Here is a 14,022-nt window from a genome sequence, read left to right as displayed (position 1 = left end):
TTAGACAAAATAAAAATTTGAAACTTACAATAGACATACCGGGCTTTGGAAATTTAAAATCGAACAATAGATATTTTGGGGTTTGTAACAGAGGGTAAAAATATGTCGAGTTAAAAAGTGTATTGTGTAATTCAAAATTTAAGGTGCGTTTTTATAAAAGCATATTGTAAATTTCTAGATTAGGGAAACGTACACACGGGTTTTTATGAAAGGCGCAAACTAAACTAGCAAGCAAATCAAATAAATTTTATTCTTAAACGGAGAAGTTTAATTTTAATTAAAATTTTTGCTATTTTATAGTTTTATACCGACTTTAACAAATCTTTAGAAAATATTGGGTATATATATGTTTAAAATAACCTTGAAAAAAATTTTGTTATAAATACATTAAAACTGTAATTATCTTCAAGTTTTAGTGGTCAACTGGATACAAAGGACCACCAACTTGACAAATGGACAAAAAAAAGTTTAAAATATTTATTGCAAAATGTAAATTATAAGCCAAGATTGTAGAGCATTTTGAGCTCTTGATTTTTATGCCTTTAAAAGTAAAAAATCAACTGTAAGAGAAAAGTCGTTAAAAAATGCACTTTTACTTAAAATTATTATCTATTTTATCGAAGTTTAAAATTGGTATTTCAAGGTATTGTTTAACACAGGGTGACCAATTTTTTTTGGCAAACTATCTGGAGTTTTCCAAAATTTCTTCTAGGTTTTGAAAGTAGATCTTTTCTGTTCACTTTTAGTAAAAAACAATCTTAATTTAAAAAAGATGTTTTTTGATAGATTTAAGTTACTAAAACTTACTTAAAACTTTTATTATTATTAGTACTGGAACTATCAACTATTTTGAATGAAACAATACTATCATAATATCATATTTACTATATTTTAAATTTTATAACACTCTAGAAAAATAATTAAATCCATACCAAACGTTTTCTATCGCTAATCAAAGCTCAAGTGAAGTTTTAAACATTCGTTGAATGACCAGGAACATTTAGTTAAATATGCTTTACAGTTCTTTTGGTTTTTTAAACAGTTGTTATACTTTTCATACACTTTACAAAATCAACAAACCTTTAACACGTTGTGGTATGTTTGAATTATTCCACCAGCCTGACACTCAATGATACCCTCATTTAACAACGTGTACTTGCATTCATACTCGACTACCAAGCCTGTCAACCTCTTTCTACTTCATATTTAGTTCTTTTTCACCAGATATTGACGGACTATTGCACTCTTTAAAAGGTAAATGTTTTGTTTAATTCGTAAGGTTAAAAAGTGGTCGTTTTAAACGTGTAATAAATAATTCAAAGTTAAAGACAAAAGTAACAATGTGATGCTTTTCATAATAACACAATATACGTAATAAGCGATAAGTATCAATAAAAGAAAAAAGCAGTACGGAAATAAAAATGTACAAATTATTTTTTTAAATAACCTAAATACTTAAATTCTAATAACTAGAAACTTTCTAAAATCGTAAGTAATTCAAAAAGAGTTGTAGTTTTAAAATATTAACCTTACTAGATTATAGTCAGTGTATGAAAAAAAGACATAAGACTCAAGGCTCGCAGGCTACAAATGAAAATAAAGGAAATATTTTTCTTTAATGTATATGTGGCAGATATTTAAAATATAACTTCAACAAGTGTTATCAAGCTTTGCTTTATACATAAAATACAAAAGAACTTAATGAACCATAGAGATGCGATCCAGCAAAATATTTTTTATTAAACAGGAAAACATTACATTTCACGTCTGCAAGCTGAAAACAAAATTAGTAAAGCTTTCTCTTTTCAAACTAAATAAACACCTACATTTTTCTCAGAAAAGCAATCACAAAAAACATATTAGAAAAGTACTACTTAAACTTTTATTCAAAATAAACGTTTTTAAACAAAATTAACAATAACCATCAGCAACAACTCATGAAACATTGTGCGACCTCATCAGGACTGACTGAGGAAGAAACAAGGTCGCAGAGTATCTTATGGATTGTTGCTGATGGTCGTGCTATTAAATTGCTAATTTCGGTGGCTGAGATTGATGGTCAAAAACTCCAGTTAGTAAATTTGAGAACTGTAACAAAATCTCAACTACAAAATTATTTCTTTGGTGAAATGGTATAAAAATACTAACGTTTAAAAGTATTTCAAACAAATGTAGTTAAAATTCACCGCCATTTTAACTTGTGTTTACAAAAGTGTCTATATATCCATTACAACTTCAAGATCAGCATTCAAACAAAAATTTTAAATGTCACACCAAAGTATACCTAGCCGCAAGCAAGAAAACTTACCTAACAACTGAAGCGATCACTGTAGAACTGTATCAACGTTTTTTTCAAGTGAGCTACAGTTGATAAATAAAATATTTGTTAAAGTTATAGTCCTATGCTTTATATTGAACGTAATGTTTTATACATCGGATAATTTACACAATTACGGTCGAAATTATCCATTCTTATTTCTTTCTCAACAGTACAAAGTTTGTAAACAGTAAAATAAAAAGTAATAGATATATATATAACTACATATATATTTGATGTTTAAATTAAATCTGGTATACAGTGCTCAAAACTTTGCGTTCAAAGTTAAGCAAACTATACATATTGTAAAATAAGAAAAAAACAAGTTACAAGTTTTGTATTTTAGGTGTAAAAAAATGTTATCTGTTGTTTATTTTTGACGATAAATGTATGTTTAAACATATACAAACTAAAAATAATGATAAATTTCAATAATTTTTCAACACTAACTTAATATAAAAACTTGTAAAGATTTACCTATATCTAGAATTTGAAAACTCTTTTTTTTCGTGTTAAAAAGTTACTTATAATTTAGAAAATTTTGTGTGCTTTCTTTAGGCATGCCACTACATTCGGCAGTTATATGAAGTTATCAATTGTGTTAGACAGAAAGTCGAAAAATAATACATACCATAAAAAATTATAAAGTTGAATTGTTGAAATTAGTACAGCTTTTAAACTGTCGTCTTATTTATAACAACAAAAAACAAAAACTAACGATCGAAGTAGAACGTCTTGTCAATTACTATGTCAAAGTATTCTGATTTGCACTCGGCCCAGCTGGCAACATTTTCGTGCTTCGGAAATCTTCCGGTCAGCAAAACCCACGAATGGTGGTCATCTGTTGAAAACAAATAACATGAAACTTCTCGGTTATTTTCTAGTTTAGACAATTAGCTGTTAGTCAGTTGTGTTTTTTTGTTTTCAAAAGCAAGACTGAAACTTTTCATTAAGATCTCTACCACCGAAAAACAAAAAGAAATAATACACAAAAAGTTTTGATCTTTATATTATTTGCAATTATAAGCCCAAATATTTTTGTTTTCGCTATTTAAGTAGCTTCAAAATCAAAACTGTGACTGATGTATGGACAAACTTTTTAATAATTGACTGTAAAATACATTTAATTTAGATAAACACTTTAGCCAGTGATTTTAAGATGAGCATTTATTTTACCTAAAATTACACAATAACCAAAATTTTCAACTTAAAAAGTCCTTATTATATAAAATTAACTTTTATATCTTTGCTGTATTAAGAATGTACTTAAAATGTTCCAAGAACTTTAACCTCTTAACAGTTAAGTTTTAAAGCCATCAAAACTCTGACTTCTTAAATTTTAATTGTAACAAACACAACTTGATATTTATACTTTAAGAATTGTAAAAATTCAAGGGGAAAATTGACCATTACGTTAACTTGTCCCTAGCAAATATTCTATCAATAAAATTTGAACAAAACAAACCGCTACACGAGATTGAGAAGCCTGAAATTTCGTCAATTCCGAAAACTCTCAGTGTTGTTTTGGTCTTAAGATCGTCGTTGGCAACGCAAAGTGCTGAACCACTTATGACGTCACAAAAAGTTGTTCTTGATGAAAAGGCCCATTATCTGTGATATGTAAATGGTATTAAATAAGTAGAGAACAAATTAGATGCATATTTTAAATATCAAATTAGAATTTTTGTTTAAAGCAGTTTTCAAATTGCACAAAGACAAAAAAACTGTTGCGGTTTAACAAAAATTGGTAAAAAAAATTTGATAGCTTTTTTATTTACTTAAAAAACAAACACCAAACGACTTTTACACTGACCCGATCAATTTCTTGAGTGTCAAACTTGTCGTATTGAATTTTAATAGTCAGAGGATTTATGATGGCAACTACATGTCCTCTCATTTTCTTAGCGTCCAAATAATCACCCCCTTACCACCTTATAACTGCAAAATTTTATATAACTTAACAGTGTATAAAAGTATTTACTTAATAACCTGTGGTGCACATGAACTTTTCTTTACTTATTTTCATTTTAAAGCTGATTTTCAATATAAAACTGTTTCTATAAATCTTGTTTGTTTTTATTTTTTTATCGTAGGGAAGAAAACTAAAATGTTTGTATGGAACACAAACTCAGATTCGTTCCATGTTCAACATAAATATTGCATAAAAACTTATGAAATTTATTTAGGACAGTAATAAACAACACATACTACCTTGATTGCTAAACCTTAACACTTTTATTAAAGGTTACTACGAGCAATATTAAGCAATTGTAGGTACCAAAGGAGTTATCTTAATAATTTCCGATGTTGACAAAATAACTCGAACAAACAAAAATACTTTCTACTGTTTATTTACAACTTGTTGAGCATTTTAAGAAATAACTCTTACTACTACTAAACAAGCACATAAGTATAGTAGAAAAGAATTAGTAGTAAATAATTTACGGATAAACTCACAATGGAGCTTATTAAGAAAAACTCAAACAGCTTTGTAAACGTCTTTTAAATAGTAAGAGAAAGACGCTAAGAGCAAATACTACAAAATAAAAAAATTGCCACAAACCTCTTTTGTAGTAATACTTAGGGGAGTTGGTAGCAGTGTGGTCACAGCAACAATCTTTTTCAGCATACTCCTGATTTGTATTAGTATCGCAGTCACCTGATTTATTCTGGTAATGCACCACACCCATCTAGAAAACAATAATAATCTTAAATAGTACAAACATAAATTAAACAGTGAGAAATCAAAAACAAATGAAGTTTTTAGGAACAGAAAACATCTTGTTCACTGAAAATTAACTTATTAACAAATGACGGTCAAATCTAGAGAACCGCAATGTAAAAACATAAGTTGTTGTAGCTGATTCTGATTGCAAAACATGTACATTATAAAGTATGAAAACACTACAGTAGTCACAAACTTAAAAGTGTTGGGTTAAAAGTATATCAATGAAAGTGGCACGATCCGGCTAGCAACGTACTTTTCTGCTTCTTGAAAAAGTCAAACAAAACTATTTCATAACAAACTTTTACTGTAACTAAATTTCAGTATGAAGTAGTTCTTAGTAAATAACCATTTATTTGCAGTGTAACTTTGAAGTATTACTTAAATTTTTTAAATGTAATTTTCTAAATCACGAGGTTTGCTAAAAAATTTTTTGGTCTATCTGGATCGCCAACTAAGAACGTTGCTCGACATACTTTAGAGAGCACTCAAAACCCAAGTGTTTCTGTTGAAGTAATCTCATGTGAACTAATTTTGCTGAAACTAATAAATTATAATTCTTATTCGGTTATTGCTGATTCCGGAAAAGTAGTCTGCATTATTTACTTGGTGCCACTGATATAGCTCAGCTAATGTAAAGTTCGCATAAAAATTTGATTTTTTTTTCAAATTTCTATTGAAAGTATAAAGATTACAATTAAAACTCAAAGGGCTATCAAAATAACAAAACATCTACAACAGTTATGTTTTTTTTTAATCTAAAAGATCAAACCAACCGTCTTTATTAAATTTATTTAGTTTCATTAAAAATTCAATCCATAACCAAACCATGACACCCAATGTAGCACGATTAAGTTTCTTATGTAAATTATAATTTCTTATGTTAATAAATATATAGTATAGAATATACTGAGGAGTATATGGGGTTTTATATCCCATTACGAAACGGTTGTCTAAACTATTGTTTCTATATAATTAGATAAATATAAATAATAATATCAAATTATACAGTATTCTTCTTTTGTTACACTGACATATGTTTCTGTGTGTTAACGGATTAACAAATTTTAACTGAGCTCTGTAAAAAATACTGTGAGGAAACAATAGAAGCTAAAGTAGGTGTATACATGTGTTTATTACAATAAAAATAGTTGTTGTTGATTTTTAGAGGTTAATGGTTAATAATAGAAAAAATACTTTATCTTCTATTCCTTCCTTTACAGTATTTATTTTTACAGAGCTCAGTTGAAGAGTGTTAATCCATTAACACACAGAAACATATGTCAGTGTAATAAAAGAAGATACTGTTTAATATATTATTATTATATATTCCAGTAAACTTATTTAACTAGGATCTTTTTTGTTAACAAACACTTAAATTTATATTTTGAATAGATAAATATAAATAGATATTTATTTAAACTCCACGAAAAAACAACATAACAAACCATCGCAATTTAAACCTCGCAATTTTTTAAAACGCTAAAGATTTTAATTTAAATAAGAAAATTAATAATTATTTTTACAAATATTTTAACCATTTACATCACCGTTGCAATTATCTTAAACTATTTCAATAAGCAACCAACTGCAAAAAACTAACATATTTTTTTAGTAAACCGTCAATCCGCTACTTTTATAAATAAGTTATTGTTATATAAAAACAATTATTTATACTTTTTAATAATAATCAAAAAAGTTATGATAAAATGCTTTTATTTAATCTCAATATAAAATGTAATCAAGCCACCTAAAAACTTAACTATCTCAAGATTGTTAAAATAGAATTATGACGTAATTAAAATATGCTTATAATACACTGGTCACTAATATAATCTTTTGTGAGATACGAATGCAACAAATTTGTTTTATTAGAAAAAAATCAAAACAGTTTGGAAAAATAATTAATCATTAAATCTAGGTAGTATATGCATAAGAACACGTTTAAAATATTTGATATTTAGTTTAATTTGTTTTGTTTTCATTGTTTTTAACTAAAAAGTACATCGTTGATTTTGCTCATAGGTGTACATTGCTCAACCCTAACTTAAAGCTTAAATATTAATACTAGTTTTTAATTAGTTTTAGACCTAGTGTTGGTTGCTACTTGCCAATTATGCTGTATAAATAATATATATTTGCTTATTTAAAAACTTTACATACAGAGCTTAAAAATAACAAAAATATAGTTAAATTTAATTTGTTCCCTTGGGTATTATCTTAGAATCACAAATTTTTACAACTTTAAAAATTCAAAGTAGTTTAGAAATAGTAAGTATGTAAATGTTACTATTTTAAATTTTGAAAAGTATTTTTCATGATAACAAATAGATAAAAACAATCATAACCGCCTAAATTTAACAAACCTCGTTCACCAAATATTATATATAAACTATATACACTTAAAACAGGTTCTTAAAAAATTCCACAAAAAAAAAAAACAAACCCTCTTTATCAGTGAAGCAGAGGTCTCCGTTGCACACTTGGATCTGACATTTGTCAATTCTCCTCTATCATGTACATTCAATCGTTGAATTTTAAAGGTGGCATCTTGAATGGATCGTGGCAACTTCCCCGGTTGAACTGTGTGATGAAGTTAAAATATTCATAATTTAGGTTAATATATTTAAAGTAACCATGATTAAGTCCTATTGAACTGTGGGATGAAGTTAAAATATTCATAATTTAGGTTAATATATTTAAAGTAACTGTGTTTAAGTATTAAAATCTTAAATGATTGAAAACATTCTGAGTTTCTATGAAAAAGACAATAAGTAAGGCTTAAAATAAATACTAGCAAAATGTTATTTAGTGTTAAGGTTAATACCATTAAAGGATAACGTTTATTTTGGAAATATAATCATTAAGAGCATGAAACAAAACAAAACATTTTGGAAGACTTTTTGGTGACCTATTGAATAAAATAAAATACACATTGTTAGAAATTTCGAACACAAAATAAAGTGCTTTATGTTAACTTTCTGTCAACTTATACCAATATATAAAAAAATCATTTTCTTAAAATCTAAAGCTAATTACTTAAGAAATGAAGAAAAGTTTGAATTTTCGAAATTTGGAGAAGTTAGCACTGAACAAATCAGTAATTGACTTTATCTCAAAACTTAATAAAAAAAATTAGTTTATTAAAAATTATCTAATAATACTATGCATATAAATTAAGCTTTTAAATAAAAGCTAATGTTAGTTTATATATTATAAGTTTGTATCACCTTTGCATCTATTAATTTTTATCAAGGTTTGTATTTTGTAATGATACTCAAACAATTGTACTCTAATTGTACTCAAACAAATTAAGTTCCAAAAACTCGAATTCTTTAAAAAATAATTAAAGGGCAACAACTTCAAAAGTAGTATATACAGTCACCTGTCACCTAGGTATGCACTTTGTGTACAGCGCAACGCACCTAACCGGCTGTGAGTGCCATGGAAATTTTGGCCTTTAACTACCAACATTGAGCCTAATACAAATATTTTGAAAGCTACTTAAGTATAACCACTAAACCGAAATCTATCAAAGTAAAAAACTTGTTTAAAATGTATTAGAAGTCTTAAGTATCTATCTAATAATGTGTTTGTATGGAAATATTTATTTATGTACTTATGTTTTATATTCATCCTACAAAGATTTTTTATCCTTGTTTGTTAAAATTTTACACATTACATATAATTATTTACAAACTTTAGATAAATATTTTTGAAAATATTTACCATGCTTTTATTAAATTGTGTTTTTCAAAAAAGCTAGTTTACAGTTATAAAACTAACTCATGCTTGATTATTGTTTGCCTATTTTTTTCTTTTTTTTTTTACATTTATGTTGTAATCATAGGATATGATAATGTCAATTGCACTGAACGTTGTTTTAGTTTATTTAATTTTTTATGACTTTTTAAGTATTTTTTATTCTTATGCTTTAATCATGGAGGAGTATGCAAATTTAAATTGCACTGTTTACTATTTTCTTTAAATGAACTAACTGTAATATTTTGGTTTTAAAAATTAGATTTGATATAAAATTTGTAAGTTCATAGCTTATTCTCTGAATCCTTTACTTTTAATTTTATTTAATTTAAAACAGTATAGCTTTTTTCAAAACGTAACAATTTTGTACTACTACTTTTAAACAAATGTATTTTTGAACACACTGTTTTTCGGCTGAAAAGTGAAAAGTAGTGCGTACCATTCAGGCAGTAGGTACCTAGCTTGCAGGCAACTGTATTTAATAAAAAGCTTATGTAGGTGTTATTAATAATTACAAGCACTTTTTTTGTTTAGGCTAAAAAGAATATTTATTTAAATTGAATTTTGTTCATTACTAAAAATTACATATTTCTTAACTTAAAATTTAAAAAAAAATTAAATGAAAAAAATAGTGTTTGTAGTAAAAACTTAGACCTACATAGGTATTTTTTCAAATATTTGTCACTGCTTGAGTTGTGGCCCTATAATAAATTTTTCAAGAATTTTAATTTTTGGAATTTTAAATTCCTGAATTTATTCCAGCCCATTCCCATGATCAAATTCGAGAACTTACTGACCAAGGGTATGGGGGGTTAGTAACAACGATAGTAAAATGATAAAATAAATATAAAATAATTTAAAAAATAAAATAATAAAATTAGAAAAAATTGGTGAGAATTGTGAGTATACTTCTGATGACATATATGGGGGTGCACGACTATTCAAATTCGGACAATTCAAATTCTCAAAAAGAATGTTAAACAGCCACAAATAAAAAACTAATGTATATTTGTCAATTATAAATAATACATATGTAAGTCATGTTAACATCTACAAGCCATTTTTTTTCGTTTTGCAAAACATTTAATATTTTTGGAGATATGGCTTTAATAAAGTAAAAAACATTATTATTTTTAGTAATTCTAAAATATCTTGAAAAATATTTTAGATTTTGAAAAAAAGATCAAAAGTGGTTTGTAGATATTAATAAGATCTACACATGTCATTTTTATTTTCCTCAAATTTATAATACTTATTGAGATATAGTCATTTAAATAATTTTTAAGAATTTTAATTTTCAGAGTTTGAGTTGTCCGAATTTGAACTGTCATGTATGCCATATATGGTAAACGTAAAATTTTTATAAACTTCTTTTGAGAGGACATTTCTGGTGTAAAACAATAATTTATCTTTGACAAAGTTACTGCACATATAACTTTAAAGATTAGTTCCAATTTGTAAACTTATACTTACCTCCTTATGGTAATTAATTAATAACTAATCCAATAAAGTAACAAAAGAGCTACTTGAATTAATGAGCTATAAGTAAACAATTGTTTAAATTGAGTTCCACCTACTCAATTACCATAGGAAGGTAAGCAGAAGTTTACAAATTGATTTGATTTAGGACATTTTAAAGACATGTAATCTTCTAAAAACTTTTTAACAAAATCTTTTTTGCACCTTTTAAAAATTCCCTAAAATTTAAAAAGAAACAGAACTGCCATGAGTTTCCCTGAGTACAAAAAACAAATCAAAATTCCCTGAGTTTCCTTGAATTCCTTGAGTTCCTTGAAAGTGTGGCAACCCTGAAACTGCATATGGCATCCTGAAATTATTTAGAAATGGAATAAAAAAATTAATTTGAAAATGGAATATTAACTAATATCATTAGAAATCAAATATCAGTGTAGCATACCTGCACATTTATAGTTGTATATATGAATTATATATTTATACTGAAATAAGTTGTATATTTTATACAAAATTTTAGCCAAGGAAAAATTAAAACAGACATTAATGAAAAAATACTGCTTTTTATATTTTTTTCCGTAAAATATAGCCTACGATTTTTGAAAGGAATCTATAATAGCCTGGGTTTATAAAAATAAAAACTACAAACAAGCCAAGTTGTACAAATAGGCTGAATAGTTTTTATCAAGCCATAGTCTCAAAAATAACCAAATAATTAGTACAATTGTAAAAGTTTAAAAGGAATTTGGAATAATCCTAAGACCTCAGAAAGGTTTACTCACATGTATTTATTTATAGTTTTAGTTACAATAAGTAATTTATTAATTGCACCAAAAAATATATTTTTGTAACATAATATACTGTAATATAGGATTAATTTAAATTTTTATTCTAAATTAACTTGTTTTAATTCATAAAATCATCATTTACAACTAAATTACTAAATAAAACACAACTATTACCTGTAGTTCCAGCTTGTTTTCCAATATGATTTGTGGTAAGAGAGTTTTACAGAAATTCTAGAGAATTGGCGGTTAAAATGAGTTTACTTAAGTTTACTAAAACTAAAACTTTTATTTACCAGGGATAAATTTGTTAAGTAAATATCAGTGTTTTCAAAATTATTTTCAACTTAACTCACGAGTTAATAAATGCTTTACATTTTTATTTTCGAAAACTATTTTTAAAGTTTTTTTCAACGAATCAAATAATACATAATACAATTTATAAGACTAAATGTACAATTTACTATTACCGCAAGTGCAAAATAAATACGGATAGCTGTCTGTATAAAGTTTAATATGCAACATTCGCCTAATTTAAAACTAAAATGATTTTATTTTTACTGCTACTAGTTTAGTTTAGCTTACAAAATATCAAAAAATGTTAGAAAATTTTAAATAAATTCGAAATAAATTAAATTGTTTGTATCATTCGATTACAAATTATCGCAGCGAACTATTACAATTCACAGCTATATGTAGTATTAATTAACTGTTTAAAGTAGATTAGTAGACTCAGGGATGTTTAAATTACTTTTAAAGCTAGTTTAAACTTATGTTTTAAATATGCTGGTTTAGAAGTTACTTGTTAAAAAATAATAAAAATCAAAACCTATGTTAAATTAAATAAAAGATTTGAATAGGTTTTTATTATTAATGTTATGCTCTATCTATTTTTTTTTTGTTTTTTAAACAGTGTTAATCAATATTTTTACACTGCATTTGTTTCTGTTAACTCTGTTTTAACGCAAAACTTAAAATTTCATTTAGTGATATCTAATATATATGTATAGTTTATTAAACGAAAAGACGCTTAAATATTTGGTCCTAGGACCTAGTGCACAAAGAACCTTTTAGTTTTAATTCAAAGAACTACAATTTGTTTTGCTAATTTGTAGCAATATACAGTATTACAAGCTAAAGTGCAAATGAGAAATAATATCTCAAAGCAGACTTCTGTGATAACAGTAGGACCTCAACTAAGTAACTTTAACGTTTCCTATCAATTTTTGATTGATAAATTTGGTTTTTTTGAAAAGAGAAAACGTTTTACCGATGGGAAGCGTTCTTATTACTTTTTAACTATTTCTGAATCTGTATGGAAAAACCTAATAGACTTTATATCAATAGGATAGAATTTTAGCGTTAAAAAGTATGAAGTAAAAACAATTTCTACTTAACTAACTGACATTTTATTTTGTTAGATTTTTAAATAATGTATAACTAGTTTGTTTTCTGTGCTTAGCTAAAATACTTCAGTTTAATTACATTTTTAGCTGCCTTTAAAATTATTAACAAAATTACTAATTGATGTACAAAGTGTGGCGTTTTTAAATAAATACTTTTTTAAATAAGATCAAGTTAATAACAATTATATGAATGTTTAATTATATGAGAAACTGAACTTCATTAAAATAACGTGACAGGTCTGCTTCAAGCTGAAAGAATTTTTGAAAATTCAAAGTAAAAGCAGTACATTTGCAAAATAATTGCTGAATGAGTAAACGTGAAAAACTACTTGTTTTATTTTGAACTTTCCATAACACGTTATTTAAAAGACTTGCTAGACACACTGTTTAAAACGTTGTTTCAATGCTGTTTGAAAAAAATAATAGCAAGGTTTAATTACGATTTTAAACACTAGGACTTTTTAATTCTTGTTTGGTCTGAGCTGAAACTATATTTGGAGCTGGAAATATTCAACGCCATAGTGGACTGGACAAATTATAAAGACAGTGAATATAAAGTTTACTCTGATGAACTACTTAAAAGAGTTAGGCTGCCGTTATTAACTGAAGAAATTATATTTAATGTAACACAAACGCACCTACTTTTCTCAAACAGGTTCAATTATTAAATTTTGTTCTAGCAAAAGTTTCTATTAAGCGTTCTGTTACAAAACCGGTGTTATTTCCGCCAAATTGACCACAAAGAAATCAAGTTCATTTTTGGTAAAAAGTTAACAAATTCATCGGAACACCTGAAGCGAAGAGCAGTCGCGTACAAAATAGACGGCTCGTCGCTTAAACAAATTAGCAAAAAAGAATCTGATGTGTAAACAAACAAGGCTGAGACGAGCAGTGGTGGTAGGAAGGGATATATACTGCATACGAGCGTAAATTCAATAGGGACAACGTTTGAAGTTTACTCGAACGGCAAGTAGACCAAATTAACCCCGGTCCCAACTCACCAATGCGGTGCGCGTGCGCCTTCATGGGAAAAATTCACGTTTTCAAGGGCTATTTCGCCGCCAACAGTTTTGCACAAGATAAGTGGGAGCAAACTGCGGAAATGGTTTTAAGTTGAGGTCTCGCGCGGTTTTCAACGGAGAGTGTGCGGTGGTGGGGGGTTACGCTACGTTGGGGCGCAACTTGGACCGCGTCAAAGTTTACCACCTCGATAAATGGTTGCTTCTTCATTCGCGAATGCTGATTGGTCGCATCGCAACAGGCCTCCTCCCCGTTGGCAACGAGCTTTACGTGGTCGGTGGTCGCACGGGGCGCTAGAGAGGCAACCACGAGGTTTACGATGCGCTGACAGGGCGATTCAGCATCTTCGCCCCAACTTCAATCTGCTTCTTTCAAGGGCATCCGCTTGATGGGGAGCGGGACCTAAATTTTTGTGCACATGATGAAAGCAGTGAATGACGAAGTTAAAGCTGCAACTTACGATGTGGCGATGAACGAGTGGTAAGTTACGGTGATGAAGATAGAAGCATGTAAAGACTATTTTGCTTACTCGGC

The sequence above is a fragment of the Thalia democratica genome, chromosome 1 (assembly GCF_965202585.1).
Source record: "Thalia democratica chromosome 1, ktThaDemo2.hap1.1, whole genome shotgun sequence".
Taxonomy (NCBI): Eukaryota; Metazoa; Chordata; class Thaliacea; order Salpida; family Salpidae; genus Thalia; species Thalia democratica.
This window is presented reverse-complemented; position numbering follows the sequence as displayed.